The 17,102-nt window shown below is 43.6% G+C and overlaps 1 protein-coding gene and 1 non-coding gene across 2 annotated transcripts in view; one reads left to right on the top strand and one right to left on the bottom strand.

Annotated features, from left to right (window-relative positions):
* The window catches only part of SLC11A2 (solute carrier family 11 member 2), a 55,198-nt gene extending 46,338 nt beyond the window's left edge, over positions 1-8,860 (bottom strand). Inside the window, exon 1 of the mRNA XM_056851176.1 lies at positions 8,836-8,860. The gene's annotated coding sequence lies outside the window, so the exon portion shown is untranslated. The remainder of the gene's footprint in view (positions 1-8,835) is intronic.
* A 7,174-nt stretch (positions 8,861-16,034) lies between these two features.
* On the top strand, positions 16,035-16,106 carry TRNAV-GAC (transfer RNA valine (anticodon GAC)). The gene has a single exon. It is a non-coding gene; the product is annotated as a tRNA-Val (tRNA).
* Positions 16,107-17,102: the final 996 nt, after the last annotated feature.

Raw genomic sequence — 17,102 nt, 5'->3', positions numbered from 1 at the left:
TCTAGCCTTACTCCCAGTAGTGCACACACAAAAAATGGTGCAATATTTTGGGTGATACTGGCCATGACTGTAAATTTGGCACTGAAAGAGCACTGCGGAGGTCTTCTGATGCTATGTCTATGTCTGTCTTTCGTCTGTGTTAACAGCCTGATCTTATTTCAGCATTAATGCTGCAGGAGGGAAGGTTCCACTCACAAGCAGATAGTCATCAAGGGTGCATAAAACCCCACCGTTGAGCACTGAGTGGGGCACCGGCTGCAATCCATGGGTATTAATATTTAACAGCTTGTTTCCTCATTAGCTGTCCTGCGTGGTTCTACCAAGACTGGTCTCTGCAGAAGCATATCTTTGGTTCATCTTAATGTGTGCACGGAAATAAAATTTCATTTTTTTTTTAAAAAGGAAGAGGTTGGTCCATTTGAGACTGTTTTTCAGAGCTTGTGCATGGTCTCCCAGCCTCACATGCTGGGAGAAGCAGAAGCCGACCACTAACAAGACAGTTTTCAGAGATGCCAAATGTGGCCGCAAAGAGTTCAAATGAGGATGTCATGCTTTGAATGGGATACATACTTCAATGCACATCTAAAATGTGCGTGGTGTAGTCTGCGCTATGTTTATATGCAGTCTCTCCAGATACTGGCTGCTAAGACAGCTTCCATGTGTAAAAGCTGAGAGGAAAAAATAAAGATATGAGGGTTGTGAACCTAACCATCATCAGGCAGTTCTAAATCCAATGGGCTTCAAGCAGCCTAAGTAAAGACTTGCAACCTAGGCTGTTTCCTCACAAGGGCTTTGCTTCACCTTGGCTTCCTTATAGCCAGTGATGCACGGCAGAAATTTTCCCAAAATTGAAAATCTTCCAGAAAATGTTCTAATGTTCTAATTCTCCATGAAAAACTTTCCACCCCACATATGTAAACGCAGTCGGTTTATATATAGTGGCCAGGCAGGGTTGTTTATGCTGCAAATCAATCATGTTAGAGGGGCTAAAGGTGGGATATTAAACATGGACAAATCCCCAGTGCTTATACATGGTCCAGGTTTGCATGTGGTGTATTTGCCTTCTTTTGCTAACACTTATTTAAATTTTGCTAGTATTATTTATTTAAACAGGAACATTTTCTGATTCAAATTTCCCTTGAAACCCTTCATCACAGCTTACAGCAGTAGTTTTTGGGAGCATCCGCATGACACTGTCATCTATTTACCCTGCTTCTGTGTTTTCCACCGATTTGCTATGACCTCATTTGATATTATCGTTTTGGAAACACTTAATGCAGTGTGGATGAGAAAGCATGCATCTTTGCAGGTCCTGCTTGCATCAATACATATATAAAAAAGGAATAACTCTGGCTCTGTTTACAGAGGAGGTAGCAATGTTAGCTTTTCAAGATGGTGGGAAATTGCTTTTTCTGGGGAAAGATTAATGAAGAACACACACTATTCCTAATAAATGTTTAACTCTGCATGCCTCATGGCCCTCAAGATTCTGGCGGAGATAGCTTATGCCCGTTTAAAAGAATGGGAGTCTACTATTCTCTGTATAGGAATAACAAGAATGTTTGCCTTAGATAAGGGTTTATGAGAAGTTCGGCAACTGATGATGTCCTTTATGTAATATTGACCAATTTTGGTACAACAACAAAAGCTCAGCTTTAACCCATTAGGTGCCCTGACCAGGATAGCCCAATCTCGTCAGATCTCGGAAGCTAAGCAGGGTCAGCCCTGGTCAATATTTGGAAGGGAGACCACCAAGAGATACCAGGGTTATGACGCAGAGGCAAGCAATGGCAAGCCACCTCTGAATGTTAGCCAAAAACTCTTGACTTAATTTCAATTTGTTGGTTCTGGTCCGACTAACAGAAAACAACTCTGCAACATCCTCTATATGACATCTCTTCAAGTACTTAAAGATGGTTATCATATCACCTCTCTCCAGGCTAGACGTATGGAGCTCCTTCAACCTCTCCTCATAGGACTTATGCTTCTGACCCTGACAATCCTCTCCTTCAGAGAGACTTTGACCCTCCCTCTTACATTAAAGCCTGCTCTAATGGCCCATTATGCAAGTTATAACTGATAACCCATTGGAAGGTCTCCTTTGTTTGGGAAGCCAGCACGGGGGTTAGCAGCTAGTAACATCAACCCAAATTCATTGTCCACAGTGTCTGCCTTTTGCCAAGTCTCTTACACCTTGGTTCTTGGGAACAGGCAAAAAGGAACAGAGACCAGGACAATTAAATTAGAAGACTCATGATCCCGCCACCCCCATACAATTTCTATCACAATACACTAAGCTACTGGGCACAGGGTAGGGGTCAGCAATCTTTTATAATTAAAGAGTCAAGCAATGCCAATGTTCAGAGCAAGAGCTCAACACGAAGCCAGTATAAGGAAGCCCATCTGCGTACCTGAAAACAGAAAACGCCACTGATAACGAACATTAATTAATAATCCATAAAGTTTCCACAACCCAAACACTGGTTGTTTTGAGTCTTTCATTAAGAAATGGCACACTTGATGCCTCACAACAAGTCACAAATATATTCAGGAGAACTGTGTGCAAATGCTTTAGCTCACTGGCATACATCTGTGCATGGTTTGCACTTGGATTACTAGCAACTGTTCCCCTCTATCATTTCCCTTTCTGTACAGCACCTCTGAGAACGAGTATGGTGTAGTGGTTAAGAGCGGTGGACTGTAATCTGGAGAAGAAGAGGAAGAGTTGGTTTTCACATGCCGACTTTCTCTACCATTTAAGGAAGAATCAAATTTGTTTACAATCACCTTCCCTGCCCCACAACAGACACCCTGTGAGGTAGGTGGGGCTGAGAGAGCTGTAACTAGCCCAAGGTCACTCAGCTGGCTTCATGTATAGGAGTGGGGAAACCAACCCAATTCACCAGATTAGCTTCCACCGCTCTTGTGGAGGAGTGGGGAATCAAACCCGGTTCTCCAGATTAGAAGCGACCACTCCAAGCCACTGCTTTTAACCACTACACCATGCTTGCTCTCAGTTCCCCACTCCTCCACAAGAAGCCTGCTGGGTGACCTTTAGTCAGTCACACTTCTCTCTGAACTGTCTTAGCTCATGCAGAGGCAGGCAATGGACAACTACCTCCAAACAAACATCTCTTGCCTCGAAAACCTTGCAGAGTCACCATAAATCAGCTGTGACTTGATAGAACACACAGAGCATCTGAGTAGCCCTTTAATCACATAAGAATACCTACTTGCCATTCACTTTACATTTTCATTTTTAAAAGATGCATATTTGGTACCAAACAGAGCCAGATTTGGCCCTGGAGCCATAGGTTGAAGACCTCTGGTGTAGGGATGCCATCTCAGACTTCTTCTGAAGCTGGCAAAACAAACTGCCAAATGGGTCTAGCCTGTCCAAAACGATCCTTCAATTATTTCAAAAAGGGCTTACCTAGGCAGTACCCAAGACATTTGTTCTGGGGTGTTCTGGAGGAGGGGTCGTGGCTTAATGGTAGAGCATCTGCTTGGCAAGCAGAAGGTCCCAAGTTCAATCCCCAGCATCTCCAGTTAAAGGGACTAGGCAAGTAGGTGATGTGAAATACCCCTGACTGAGACCCTGGAGAGCCGCTGCTGGTCTGAGTAGACAATACTGACTTTGATGGACCAAGGGTCTGATTCAGTATAAGGCAGCTTCATGTGTTCATGTGTCCCTTAGTAAATATAAATACCCCTTTTTGTCCTTTAGTAAATGTAAATGCTTCTTTTTAAAAGCTACCAATCTGATCTCTTCCTTGCATTTCTAGTTATTTCAACTAGCACAGTTTATCAGCCTTTAAAACAACAGTCATGTTGTTAAACTGGAGATGCTTTGTCTGAACATGCTTTTGTGAATCTCTTATTTCATTCTCAGTTGTACAAGACACCAGACTTACTTTAAAGTCTATCACCTATCAGTCTGTTTGCCCTGCATATTTCTAGAACAAACCCCAACAGCAGGGGTGGAGGGGAAGCAAATCCCATACTCCGTATTTTCAGATATATTCTTTGGGAGTTTGCTGGCCCCATACATTGTACAACAATTGTGTTGATAAAACTACAAAATGGTTCTATGCCAGACCCTACTTGCATAATGCTTCTTACAAAAACAATTGAAAACAACTGGGACACCTTAAAGACTAAACGATTTTTGTGGTATAAGCCTTAATGACCCAGAGCCATCTCATCACATATAAAAACTGAAAAATATAGGCAGCAGGTTAGAAAAGCAATGAACTGAAAGTAGTACAGATATTTCACTTCCTTGCCTTTTCATTCCGCAAAGCTTTTTTCCTGCCTCCCCATGAAATATGTATTTGCCAATGGATGACATATGTCATACATCTGATGAAGTAGTTCTGGCCTTTTCGGCCCTGGCCTGGGGGAACTCCCTCCCGAGCAACGTCAGAGCCCTGCGGGACCTCAAAGAGTTCTGCAGGGCTTGTAAAACGGAGTTGTTCCACCAGGCCTACAATTGGGGACAGCCGCAATATTGTCTGTGCTGGCCTCCCTATCTCCCCCCACCCCAATGTTATTTAGCTAGGTTTATGACGTAGTGGAGACTGTCTGGCTGAAACAGTTTTAGTGGTAACCATCTTTTTTGGAGTCATCCGTTATTTTAAAATTATTGTTTATGATTGTTTTAGAGATGGGTTTAGTGTTTTAATGGATATTTATTGAGCCTGTAGGCTGGTTTTAATGTTGTTACCCGCCCTGGCTTTGGCTGGGGAGGGCAGGATAGAAATTAAAAATAATAAATAAAGCATATGCAACTATATGCTTACAAGCCTTTAAAGCGTCACATGACTCCTTTCTGTTCTATAAAGTTAGAAGACCTCTTCTCTACAAACTGGTTTCCTTCAGTACTAAGTATAGCTTTGGATCTTGCACAATATGTTAGTTTTATCATCAAAACAAACTGTGTGAAGGTGCTTTTGACTTTTTCTAGCTGACAGTTACACAATACTTTGTCACTGTTAAGCAGACATGAAATATTTCCATTCACCCAAGTCTGATTAAGGGGGTGATCTTTTAAAACCATTTTATAGTATGTTTTTAGCCTAAAAACTGTTATTGTAAGCTGCTCAGCTATCTGTTTCTATGCTCTGGCTGGATTTTTTAAATCCAGTATTTTAATTAATAACATTTAACATTTTATGTTTGCATTATTTTGTAAGTTGTCTCAGGCAGGTTTCTAGGGTAGGCAGCATACACATTTTCCAAATAAATAATATACATAAAAATATTTCTAGATCACTTTCTGCAACTAACCTCTTCAAATAACGTAACAATATTACTTCTTTTTGTTTTGACTCCATTGGACTAATACAATTATGTCTCTGGCATGCGTTCAACCTGAGCTGGTAATAGTGGTATTATTATGAGATTTTTAAAAGTAATACGATAAATGATCTTTAAATATGCCAGGGTTTTGTGTGTGTGTGTGGGGGGGTGTTTCTGGTTTTGTTTTTGCACTGTCATCTTGAACATATCCAAGGATAAGCTCTCTGAATCATGCCTCCTCCCATAGCTCCAACAGCAGTGATCCTGCTGGAATGACCACAAGCGTAATGTCTGAACATCGGCATTTAAGACTGCAGAAGTTTTCAGATAGACAGCATGTCATTCTTTGAGTTAACACTACCCCTCTCTGTACTCCAGTCCTAGTGATGCTGTCAGCTTCGATGGAAATTTTGTGGTCAGCCACATATTGACATCTGTTTCAGGGCTGCATACTGCTCCTGTGGAAGTTGTAATTTCTACTATGCCGCAAGAAGCTCTTGGACTTTTCTTGCTATTGTGTTTCTCAAGTGATTAGCTAACAAAGCAACAGATATGGGGGGCCTTGCTGAGGAAGCAGCCCTAAACAGAAGCATTTGTCTTGCTTTAAACCTTCAGAGGCAGAGAATTTTTTTATTTAGATATTTATGTCCCGCTTTTCTCCCCAATGGGGACACAAAGAAGCTTACAACAATCATTATCATCTCCACCATTTTACCCTCACTACAACAACCCTGTGAGGTTGGCTGGGCTAAGAGTGTGGCTGGCCTAAGGTCACCCAGTTAGCTTCCACAACAGAACGGAGAATCGAACCTATGCCTCCTAGATCCTACTCCCAATACTCTATACACTACTCTATGGAGGCTGTAGCCCTACTCGCTCTGCAGTTAACATGGCAGAGACTAAGAACATTCGCAGTAACCCTGACCACAAATGCTCTCATCCTTTCCTCTAAAACAGTATCTGCTCCCACTCAACTTGCCCTTCTGCTGGGTTAGTGAGGACATTTTCTGGAACATTAGTCATACTTCTCATATGATTGCTCTGCAAAGTGACAACCTAAGCAAGAAAAAAAACCCCAAAGGGTTTTAAACTTTTGTTCACACAGCACTACCCAAAGACAGCAGTTCCTTTGCAGAGATGCTACCTAAAAAGCATTCTGTTCCACTGTTAGAAATAGTGCAACCGAGCTATGCAAGGAGAAATTGGGGCTTTCAGATAAGAGAGTATAGATCTCTGTGGAAAAGTACCACAAAATCGGCAACATATAAATGGCACCCACTTGTTACAACAGATCCTTGCTAATAAATTATGAGTTGTAAGAACAGGACAACCTATATGGGTCACGCCAAGGTTGGGGTCACACCAAGGTTGCTTAAGTCCAGCATCCTATTTCCAATGGGACCAGACAGGTGCCTGCAGAAGCTCAAAAATAAGATACACACGTAACGGCTCTTGCCTTTGTCCTCAGCACGTGAAATTCAAAAGATACAATGCCTGCATAACACAAAGTTTTGAGCTACTATGTTCCTATATAGCCAGATGTTTAGAAATAAGTCACAAAGAAGCTTCAAAATATAAACAGATGTGAGGATCTGGGCTTCATTCCTAAAGAATGCTTACCTGGAAATAAATGCCACCGAAATCAACTGGCCATGCGCCCAAGAAAATGTGCTTGTAAGCTCTAGAGTCACATGCATACAGAGTCACCACTGCCTAGTTCCTTTTCCCAGAGAGCCCCCTGTCTTCCTTGCCCAGCACAAAACCTGGACTGGAGTATCTTGAAAGCACTAGCAGGTCCAGGAATATGGGCTAGGATAATGGAATGGATCCAGGGGGAAGAGGGAGATAAGGAAGGCAGAGGTTAATGATCACCTTATCGGAAAACCGCTACCTCAGGTCAGACTGACTCCCAACCTTGATTAGTTTGGGATTTAAAAAAAACTTGGGGGGGGGGGTTTACGAGTGCCTACCCAAACTGCATATGCTGGCTCCTGCTTCAATGCAAATACTAGATGAATTCCAGAACTCTCCCAAACTCTACAAATTTGTGGAACAGTGAAGCAGAGTATTCTTCTCCTTCCCTCTGTTTTTTTTTTTTTAATGTAAGCTTTATATGCAAAATACTCACATACATTAGCAACAAACAGGGAATACAAAACCAGGGATGGCAGTACTTCCAGATTACTTAACAATGCACACATTTATATACATACACGTAATAATTCTTTTGATTGCCCTGTAGTTTGCCCCCAATGACCTTTACAGGCACTACCTACAATCAACCGACTTTAGTAGAGAACACACATTGAGATAAATTAGAACGTAAGTAAGCAAACACAGGGTTTGGGGCTCACGTGAAAACCCTTCCCCCCACTTTCCTTTAAACACAAGGTCAGACTGGCTTGAAGGCAAACTGGGAAGTCTGCAGCACTACTTAACATTCTTGCTCACCCTTTTAGAAAATACAGCCACTCCCAGAATGAGACCCCCCCCCCCAGGCTATGTTGTGTTTTTCTTTAATTAAGGATCCAACGGGCACTTTCGTTAGTTCTGAACTGTATACTATGGTAATAAACCACACTTATCTGATCTATGCTTCTCATTTATTCTAGCCCCCTCCCTCTTGATGTACCTTGCTTGCCCCGCTATAAAATGACATACACACCCACGCAGATATGTACATAGACACTACACATGCATGCACAATAAACGGACAGAGATTTGTATGTGCATCTATAAACATACAATGCAAATACGTATACATGTACTTTGTGTGTGTGTGTATATACCTATACCTGTCCCTATATGTGCACAGACAATAGATAGATAGACACACCCCATCTATATGTGGATATAGCTGTATATGTGTCTCTGTGTTTATATCTGTGTGTGTGTGTGTGTGTTAAGTGCCATCAAGTCGCTTCCGACTAATGGCGACCCTATGAATTAAAGTCCTCCAAAATGTCCTATCTTTGACAGCCTTGCTCAGATCTTGCAAATTGAAGGCTGTGGCTTCCTTTATAGAGTCAATCCATCTCTTGTTGGGTCTTCCTCTTTTCCTGCTGCCCTCAACTTTTCCTAGCATTACTGTCTTTTCCAGTGACTCTTGTCGTCTCATGGGGTGACCAAAATACGATAGCCTCAGTTTAGTCATTTTAGCTTCTAGGGTCAGTTCAGGCTTGATTTGATCTATAACCCACTGATTTGTTTTTTTGGTGGTCCACGGTATCCGCAACACTCTCCTCCAACACCACATTTCAAAGGAATCTATTTTCTTTATATGTGGATATAACTGTATATGTGTGTTTATATATTGTTTATGCACACACACACACATATATTGTTTTTGCACCTATAGGGACGTGCAGATGTATATAAGCACACCCCTTTTACACAAACCAACCTACACTTCACAAGGGCCACTCGCTAATGCACCCTCCCGTGAAATAATTAGCCTCCTTCTAACACGCGCATGGTTTATAAGTGATGCAGACCCAACTGCATTCCGACGTTACCCCCACAGACACGCGTTACCTCAGCCAGCAGCGCCCCTCCTCCGCCGTCGCCCGCCCGGGTCCATTCCATCGCAGGGATCCCTCCGGGATCGCCGGAGCCCCGCCCTCGCCCCGCCCTCACTCCCTCATTGGCCCCGCTGAGCGACCATAGAGGACGGAAGAGAGACCAGAGAGCGGCTCGGCACTGGGAGCGCCGCGCCCCCTGCTGGAACTGCGCCGGAAGGACAAGGGTCAGAGGCGCCTCGTGTGGGCTCTCTTGCCACGTCCCTCTTTGCGACCGGCGGGAGGTTTTGGGGGCGGGGCCTGAGGAGGGCGGAGTTTGGGGAGGGGAGGGACTTCAATGCCATGGCGTCCAATGGCCAAAGCGGCCCTTTTCTCCAGGTGAACGGATCTCTTATCAGCTGGAGATCAGTTGGCATGCCAGATCTCCAGCCAGTACCTGGAGGTTTGGAAATCAGTACAGGAGCGAAAATAATTTAAACAAAGTGCAAAAATTTCTTTATAAGCTACTACATAAATATGAAGACAACACAAGACAGAATGTACAAAAATGACCTACAAAAGCCATGTATAAGTGTTCATATGTACAAAAGGAGTAATTTTTCAAATCTTTCAAAAAAATTACTCCTTTTGTACATATGAACACTTATACATGGCTTCATATTTATGTAGTAGCTTATAAAGAAATTTTTGCACTTTTAAATTATTTTCGCTCCTGTACTAATTTCCAAATCTTTAGATACTTGTACAGTGGTGTCTGTTTTTGCTCCCAGTACCTGGAGGTTGGCAACCCTACCGATGGTCCATCTAGTCCAGCGGAAGCAGTGGTGGTTCGTTTTTGGAGTAAGAAGGAAGCCCCCCACCCTGTACACATACCCATCTGCCCACCAACCCAAACAGTTTATCCCTCTTCGTGCATAGCCTTGCCCTAGATTGCATAGGAGGTTGGAGGCGTTGTCAAGACACAACCGTGTAGCCCAGGAAAGTTTTGCTCGACTAAAAACATTGTTAGTCTTTAAGGTGCCTTGAGACTCCAGTTTGTTTTTGCAGCAACAGACTGACATGACCACCCCTCTGGAATTTTTGTGCGATATTCTGGTTTCTCATGAAAATGTGGGTCTGCCTTTTAAATAAGGTCTTGCATAATCCAAGGCTGATCCCAGGCATTAAAGCATAGCTGTGAGAACTGGGGTGCTACAGGCTGAAATTTACTCCTTCAGATTCTACCTCAGGTAGAATTGCATGACAAGGACAAAGATTTATGAACAGGTTGCGTTGAACTCCAGCAAAAGGAGTACATGTTTTTCTCCGGTGGATACCACAACCACGTCTAATCCATGTATTCCTCAACTGGTTTTTGAGAGTTGTTGTAATGTCCTACTAAAAAGCATGAGCTGTGAGCCAGGAAGTCACTTGATCATATCCAAACTCAACCATCTGTACGTGAGGATAAAACCAGCTTACCTTGTAGGGCTGTTGTATGGCTTGCTGAGACGCTGCACACAACAGTTCTGATCACTCAGGAAAACAAGATAAGTAGCATTGTATTGTTGTTTTTGCAGCCCCTCCTTTCTTTTTCCCCTTTGAAGTAAAAGCGCTGCACCAGAATTCAGGACAGTATTCCAGAAGCTGAAACCAGGACATACCATCCCCAACAGCATTTGGCAAATCAGCTCTCTGATGCAGCTAGGATTGCCAGTTCCCTCTCCACAACCAGCAGGAGGTTTTTTGGGTGGAGCCTGAGGAGGGCAGGGTTTGGAGAGGTTAGGAACTTCAATGCCATAGAGCCCAATTGCCAAAGTGGCCATTTTCTCCAGGCAAACTGATCTCTTATCTGCTGGAGATTAGTTGTAATAGCAAGAGATCTCCAGCTAGTCCCTGGAGGTTGGCAACCCTAGATTCAGCTTTGTGTGTGGGGCGGGGGAGCCTAATACATCCTCTGGAGAGTTGTTCTCCGTAACATGCTGGTGGAACCTGGTTTGGGAATGAACTCTTGCTTACATAAGAATGTTCAGTATACAGAATTGTAAGTGGGGTGGATTACTGGCTTTCAAACTTTCACCATCAATAGGGTGACCAACCTCAAGGTGGGTCCTGGATTTTTCCCGGAATTACAACTGATGTCCAGACTAGAGATGAGTTCCGCTGGAGGAAATAGAAGCTCCGGAGCCTGGTGGGTGGACTCTGTGGCATCACATTTCTCCTTCCTCCTCCCCAGCCTCCCCGCCACATCTCCAGGAAGTTGGCAGCAAGAGTTGGCAACCCTAATTCAAGGAAGTGTTTGCGGTGGAGACTACCAGCTTTTCCACTGGCAAGAGAGTGAGGAGGAACCCCTTAGGACCACTGAACAGGCTAAGCTGGGGATCATGGGAGCCATGGACAAAATCCACATAGAGAGGAAACGAATTGGGTGAGGTTAAGTGGAAAAGCTGCTGGGATCCAACTCTTTGACTCCTCCACCAAGAATCATCGTTGGAGTGGACCACCAGGGTCATCTAGTCTAACCCCCTGCACAATGCAGGGAATTCACAACTCCCTCCCCCCCACACCCCCAGTGACCCCTACAACATGCCCAGAAGATGGCCAAGATGCCCTCCCTCTCATGATCTGCCTAAGGTCATAGAACCCCAGATGTATTTGAAGTCACTCACCGAAAGCTCCTGAATGAACTCAGAAATCTGGGGAAGATAAATCCTTTTATGGGTTGATAAATGGATAAAGAACAGGAAGCAGAAATGGAGTTTTCATAACGGAGTCCCTCCAAGATCTGCACTGGGACTGTCACACAGAATTACAGAAATTTACGTGCTACGGGTATTTTAGTTATATTAGTAGCACTCTTTTAGGGTTTTTTTAAAAATAATTTGTATCATTAGTATTTGATTTTTGTAGTAATGTTATTTCTATGTTTTTTTTCATTTTATTGTAAGATTAAATTTTTATAATAATAATAATTTTTTAAAAAAGAAATTCAGAAATGCGGAGCAGAAAAGGATTGAGAAGCATTAGATCCAGTTCACAAGGATACCCACTCCCTAAGAGATAAGCAACATGTGGCAGAGGATCACATTATCTGCCTTGTCCACAGCTCATTTCTCCTATTGTAACCAAGATTGTGGGGGTGGTAAACTGCAAGGAGGTGAGGCAAAAGTGGGGTCACCTCACCTGCACACCCTTTTCAATTATGACATTAGACCACCATACACTATATATGTGAGGCAGATGCATGCACAGCAAAAAAAAACCAGCAACAAAAAACAGTGGTCTCATATGACAGCTGGTACGTGGCTGTACCAGTGCAGAGTTGTGCCCTTCTAAGTTACTTGACTTTTATGGATTTAAAAGGGTAGAATTCTGCCTTAGGATGGCACTGTAAATTATCTTACAGTGAAACTTGCCAAATCTTACCTTGAAGTCCTCCAGGACCCGATGCAACCACATTAGTAATAAATCCCATTGGAATATATTTACTTTGTTTATTGACCTCCTTTTTCACTGAGAATGAAGCCCACTGCAACAATTACTGTAGGTATTATCTTGCTTCTTTCTGCATTGTCTTACACCTTTGTAGCCCCACTTTCTACATTGTCTATATAGTACAGTTACAGTTCATTGTTCACATTGTTCTCTAATTCCGTAATCCTAGTCCTATTGCATTGTTTCTTGGTTGTTTTATACTGTCCATTTGTGCTGTTTTATATTCTGTAATTTGCCTTGAACCACAGCAAGAAAAGTTGGCTATAAAATATCGAAAACAAGACAGGTGTTTTTTTAACTTTTTAAAGTTGAGTTAAAGCGTTCCGATTTAAATTTGTAATTGTAGGCTGGTCTTTGACCGTAATAAATAAAATGAATGAAAAATTTGTAATTTCTCCTATTCAAAGAATGAGATGAACTATGAGACGAACAGCCTTTTACGTAGACTTTTGTGTCTTTTTCAGATGGTTCTTTCTTTGAACAATGGGGCCAGGCGGAAGGGCTCCCATGCAGGGAGTACAAGATGCAAAGAGACATGTGGGAGAGCTTTTATCTTTAATTCTCATGTAGAAGGAAATTTCAGTGGGTGCAGCTTGTTATGCAGGCAGAAAAAACCCACTGGCTGAAATGTCCTTTTTATATTATTATTAAAGATAGAGTGGACTAGTTCTTCTTTGCCCTACATATCCAACCAAACAACCCCCTTGAAATCAAGCCCTTCATCATAAGGTTGCACCATCCATCAGTCAAACAAGCACATGCAAGCCAGAAAGCACCCCAAGAACTAAAGCAGAGAACAAGGAAAGCTAACCTGCTGAACAAACAATCCCAGTAGACTCACAGTGTGTTCTTAAGAGCACTTTCCCAGGAGTAAGCCCCATTGAATAGACCTACTAGAATCCAGAGTAGATCTGCTTAGGATTGCTCTCTAAAGCTGCCATCCTTTGCATGCTTACCTGGGAGCAAATCCCAGGGTCTTACATCTGGGTACACGTGCATAGGATCACTCCACATAGCAGTCAAGTGAAACTAGATGCTCCAGGGGAAAGCAGCCAAAAATGTATGGGCAGAAATCACATGTCTTTTGGGGTGGCTCTTATGCAACCCCAGTAATAATTAACAATACTTACTCAGTTCACAGTCTGGCTTTTGGAGGTGTTTTTTCGACATTGTGTAGAAGCACTGTTAGCTTACTTCTCACATCCCAGATGCCTTAAAGAAAGAAAACTCCCTCTCCTCCCTTACTATATAGCAAGTGTCTCCAACTGATAAGAACTCTTCAAAGTTGCCTTTCTCAGCTGGGTAACAGACGGTTGTTCGAAATATCTTGGAGAAACCAATTACACCTTTGCTTTTTTTTAAAGGCGTATACACAATCATGCCTCCTGAAGTTATGACTGCCCTAAGCATAATTATATAACCGACTCTCCCAATAATTAATGAAGGATTAATTGGGCTCCAGAAACTTTGATCCCAGATCATTTTTTTTTTTGCTGGTGCCAACAACTGTTCTGGTCTTGGGCACTGCGGGGTTATTCCGGACAAGTGTTAACTGATAGGAGGAAGGGAATTTTAAGAGCTGTTTGGTGAAAAATCAATTATGGTAGCATTCTGAAGATTAATGTAGAACATATTCTGAACTCTGCACTGCAGCGGTTCCCTCCTCCTGCCACATAAGCATCAAAACTGGCAGTCTTTCACATTTTCCACTACAGGTACGTGCAGCACTGATAACTCCCGTCAGGAAGATTAATGAGATCATTCAAAGTGTATCAACGATGATTGGCGATTCGAAAGCACCTTGAAGACTGACTGTATCGGCAAGTGACCTGAAGACTTTCAGGAATCTCTTCTGGCTTCCGTGTTTCATTTCTGATAAGAAAAGGCTGAATACACAAGACCTCAGGAATAAAACATCCACTGTGGCAAATCTGTCTAGCCAAGGCATCTGAAGCAATCTGTAGACTGGGCACCTTTACCTGTTGTAATAAGGGTGCTGAATACTTGAAAAATGCTTGTAATTATGGAGTGGTACACATGTGCAAGCGTGAAGGAAGGGCTTGTATTTGTAAGGGCTCTTCTATGCAAGGAGACACGTTGCACTGTCCTTGAAATGCCTAATCCTCCAACACTGGGGTTAGAGGGCAGGTTTTGCCCTCACCATAAGATCGTCCCAAAGTTCAGCATTTCACTTTTCCTCAGAAGACTGAATAGCAGCCCGCCACTGCTATGAAAGAGAGAAAAGGAGTGCTCTCAGGGATACAATGGGAATGGAAGTTGTATCCCCTCCCTCCCTGCTTCCGATGACAATCAGCCATTGGGAATAAAAGCATTTGACCTGCACAACCTCATCCTGTGCTGTGCTGCTTGATCAAACAAGAGTGTGGTGGGACCTGGCTGTGTGTGAAGGAGGGGGGAGAGATGGCCACCATTTAGTCCAACGAAGCTCACATAAAAATATAGCAGTATTTTTTTTTTACTGTCAAGTCAGAGTCAACTTATGGTGACCCTGTACGATTTTCAAGGCAAGAGGCATTCAGAGGTGGCTGCCATTGCCTGCCTCTGTGTACCATAGGTATTCTTTGGTGGGCTCCCATCCAAATACTAACCAGGGCCAACCCTGCTTAGCTTCTGAGATCTGACAAGAAAGGGATAGCTTAGCCTATATAGGTCAGGGCATAGCACTAATACTATTTTAAATCTCTCTGAAAGAGCAGAATCTGTTCTGGGAAGCCCTTAGCTTCCGCAGAAGTTTATCAGGGTTACTCAATGAGAAGAATTTGAATCACCAATGACTGGTGATACACATTCGATTCCATTAATCTGCCCAATAGGCCTTCTCAGTGCTGCACGTACCTGTCAAGGAAAATGTGAGATGCTGCCGGCTAGAATTTCACTGTGAGTCTCAAAGACAAATGAAGTAAATAAATAAATAAGAATCTGTAACAGCAGACAGTCCTCTCTGAAGATCAGCTAATCTATCATTACAAATCCACCCCTGGAATGTGCGGTGGCCACAGGGCTGGCAGCAGTGACCTGATGCCACTTTCCCAGCTGACCTACCGGATGGTGGTGGTGAAACAGCGATGGTGCATACTAGTCATGATGCATGCCTATTCTCTCCAGGATCAGAGGAGCATGCCTATTATATTAGGTGCTTTGGAACACAGTCAGTGTAATGCTGCTGCAGTCGTCTTGTTTGTGGGCTTCCTAGAGGCCCCTGGTTGGCCACTGTGTGAACAGACTGTTGGACTTGATGGACCTTGGTCTGATCCAGTATGGCTTTTTCTCACGTTCTTATGTGGAGACAGCTGGCACCTGGGCAGGGCTAGGAGGAGGAAGGGAAGGAAAGATGGTGGAACCAAGGCCCATCAAGTCCAGCAGTCTGTTCACACAGTGGCCAACCAGGTGCCTCTAGGAAGCCACAAACAAGACGACTGCAGCAGCACCATCCTGCCTGTGTCCCACAGCACCTAATATAATAGGTATGCTCCTCTGATACATTATGATCTGCATCATAGCAGTGTTTCATGAGGTCTTCTTCCCACACCATTCTGGCTACTAGAGAATCTAGGAAACGTAACGAAATGGTCCCTCACCATTCAATAGCTACCCAACAGGGAAAGAAATAATATTGAGACCTAGCATGGTGGTTTGAGTGTTAAGACTAGGATGAGGGAGACCCCAGGTTCAAATCTCCACTGAGCCACAAAGCTCCTAGGGCTAGTCTCCCCTAGGGGAGGGGCTGTGGCTCAGTGGTAGAGCATCTGCTTGACATGCAGAAGGTCCCAGGTTCAATCCCCGGCATCTCCAATTAAAGGGATTAGGCAGGTAGGTGATGTGAAAGGCCTCTGCCTGAGACCCTGGAGAGCCGCTGCCAGTCTGAGTAGACAATACTGATTTTGATGGACCAAGGGTCTGATTTAATATAAGGCAGCTTCATGCGTAGTCTTCTTTCAACTTAACCTGCTTCAGAGGGTCATTGTAGGGAAGGAAAAATGGATGAGAGGGAGCCACCCTGAGCTCCTTGAAGGAAGGATGGGATGAAAAAATATGCAACAGATGAGCATTTGAGCAGTGAATAATATCACTGGCCCCACCTATGTGGTTCTTAGAGCCAAATTTTATAGGCAAGTTCAAGGGACGTGGCTCCAAAGTCTTTGCTTGTAACTTATGAAACTCCTCTGAGAAAGCACAGCCAGTCTGTGTTTCTTTGGGTTCAAGGTTCTGCACCATCAGTTGCTGCTAACAGGCAGGCTTGAGCCTTGACACCTATAATTTTGCAAACTCATAGAATCATAGAGTTGGAAGGGGGCATACAGGCCATCTAGTTCAACCTCCTGCTTAATGCAGGATCCGTCTAAGCATCCCTGACAAGTGTTTGTCCAGCCTCTGCTTAAAGACTGCCAGCCAGGGGGAGCTCACCACCTCCCAAGGTAGCTGATTCCACTGTCAAACAACTCTTACTGTAAAAACATTTTTCCTAATATCCAGCCGGTACCTTTCCCCCCTCAATTGAAACCCATTACTGCATATCCTATCCTCTGCTGCCAACAGGAACAGCTCCATGCCCTCCTCTAAGTGACAGCCCTTCAAATACTTAAAGACAGCAATCATGCCCCCCCCCCAACCTCCTCTTCTCCAGACTACACATTCCCAACTCCCTCAGCCTTTCCCCAATAAGGCTTGGTCTCCATGCCCCTGATCATCCTGAAACCTTCTTCTTCAGCTGGCTTCCATCTGGCTTTCTGGTGACCTGGAATAAACTGGGTGATTTTTGTCCCCTGACAATAAGGTTGCATACTGAGC

The sequence above is a fragment of the Euleptes europaea genome, chromosome 1, assembly GCF_029931775.1.
Source record: "Euleptes europaea isolate rEulEur1 chromosome 1, rEulEur1.hap1, whole genome shotgun sequence".
NCBI classification, from domain to species: domain Eukaryota; kingdom Metazoa; phylum Chordata; class Lepidosauria; order Squamata; family Sphaerodactylidae; genus Euleptes; species Euleptes europaea.
Note: the sequence above shows the minus strand (reverse complement) of the source record. Positions and strands in the feature narration are given on the sequence as shown.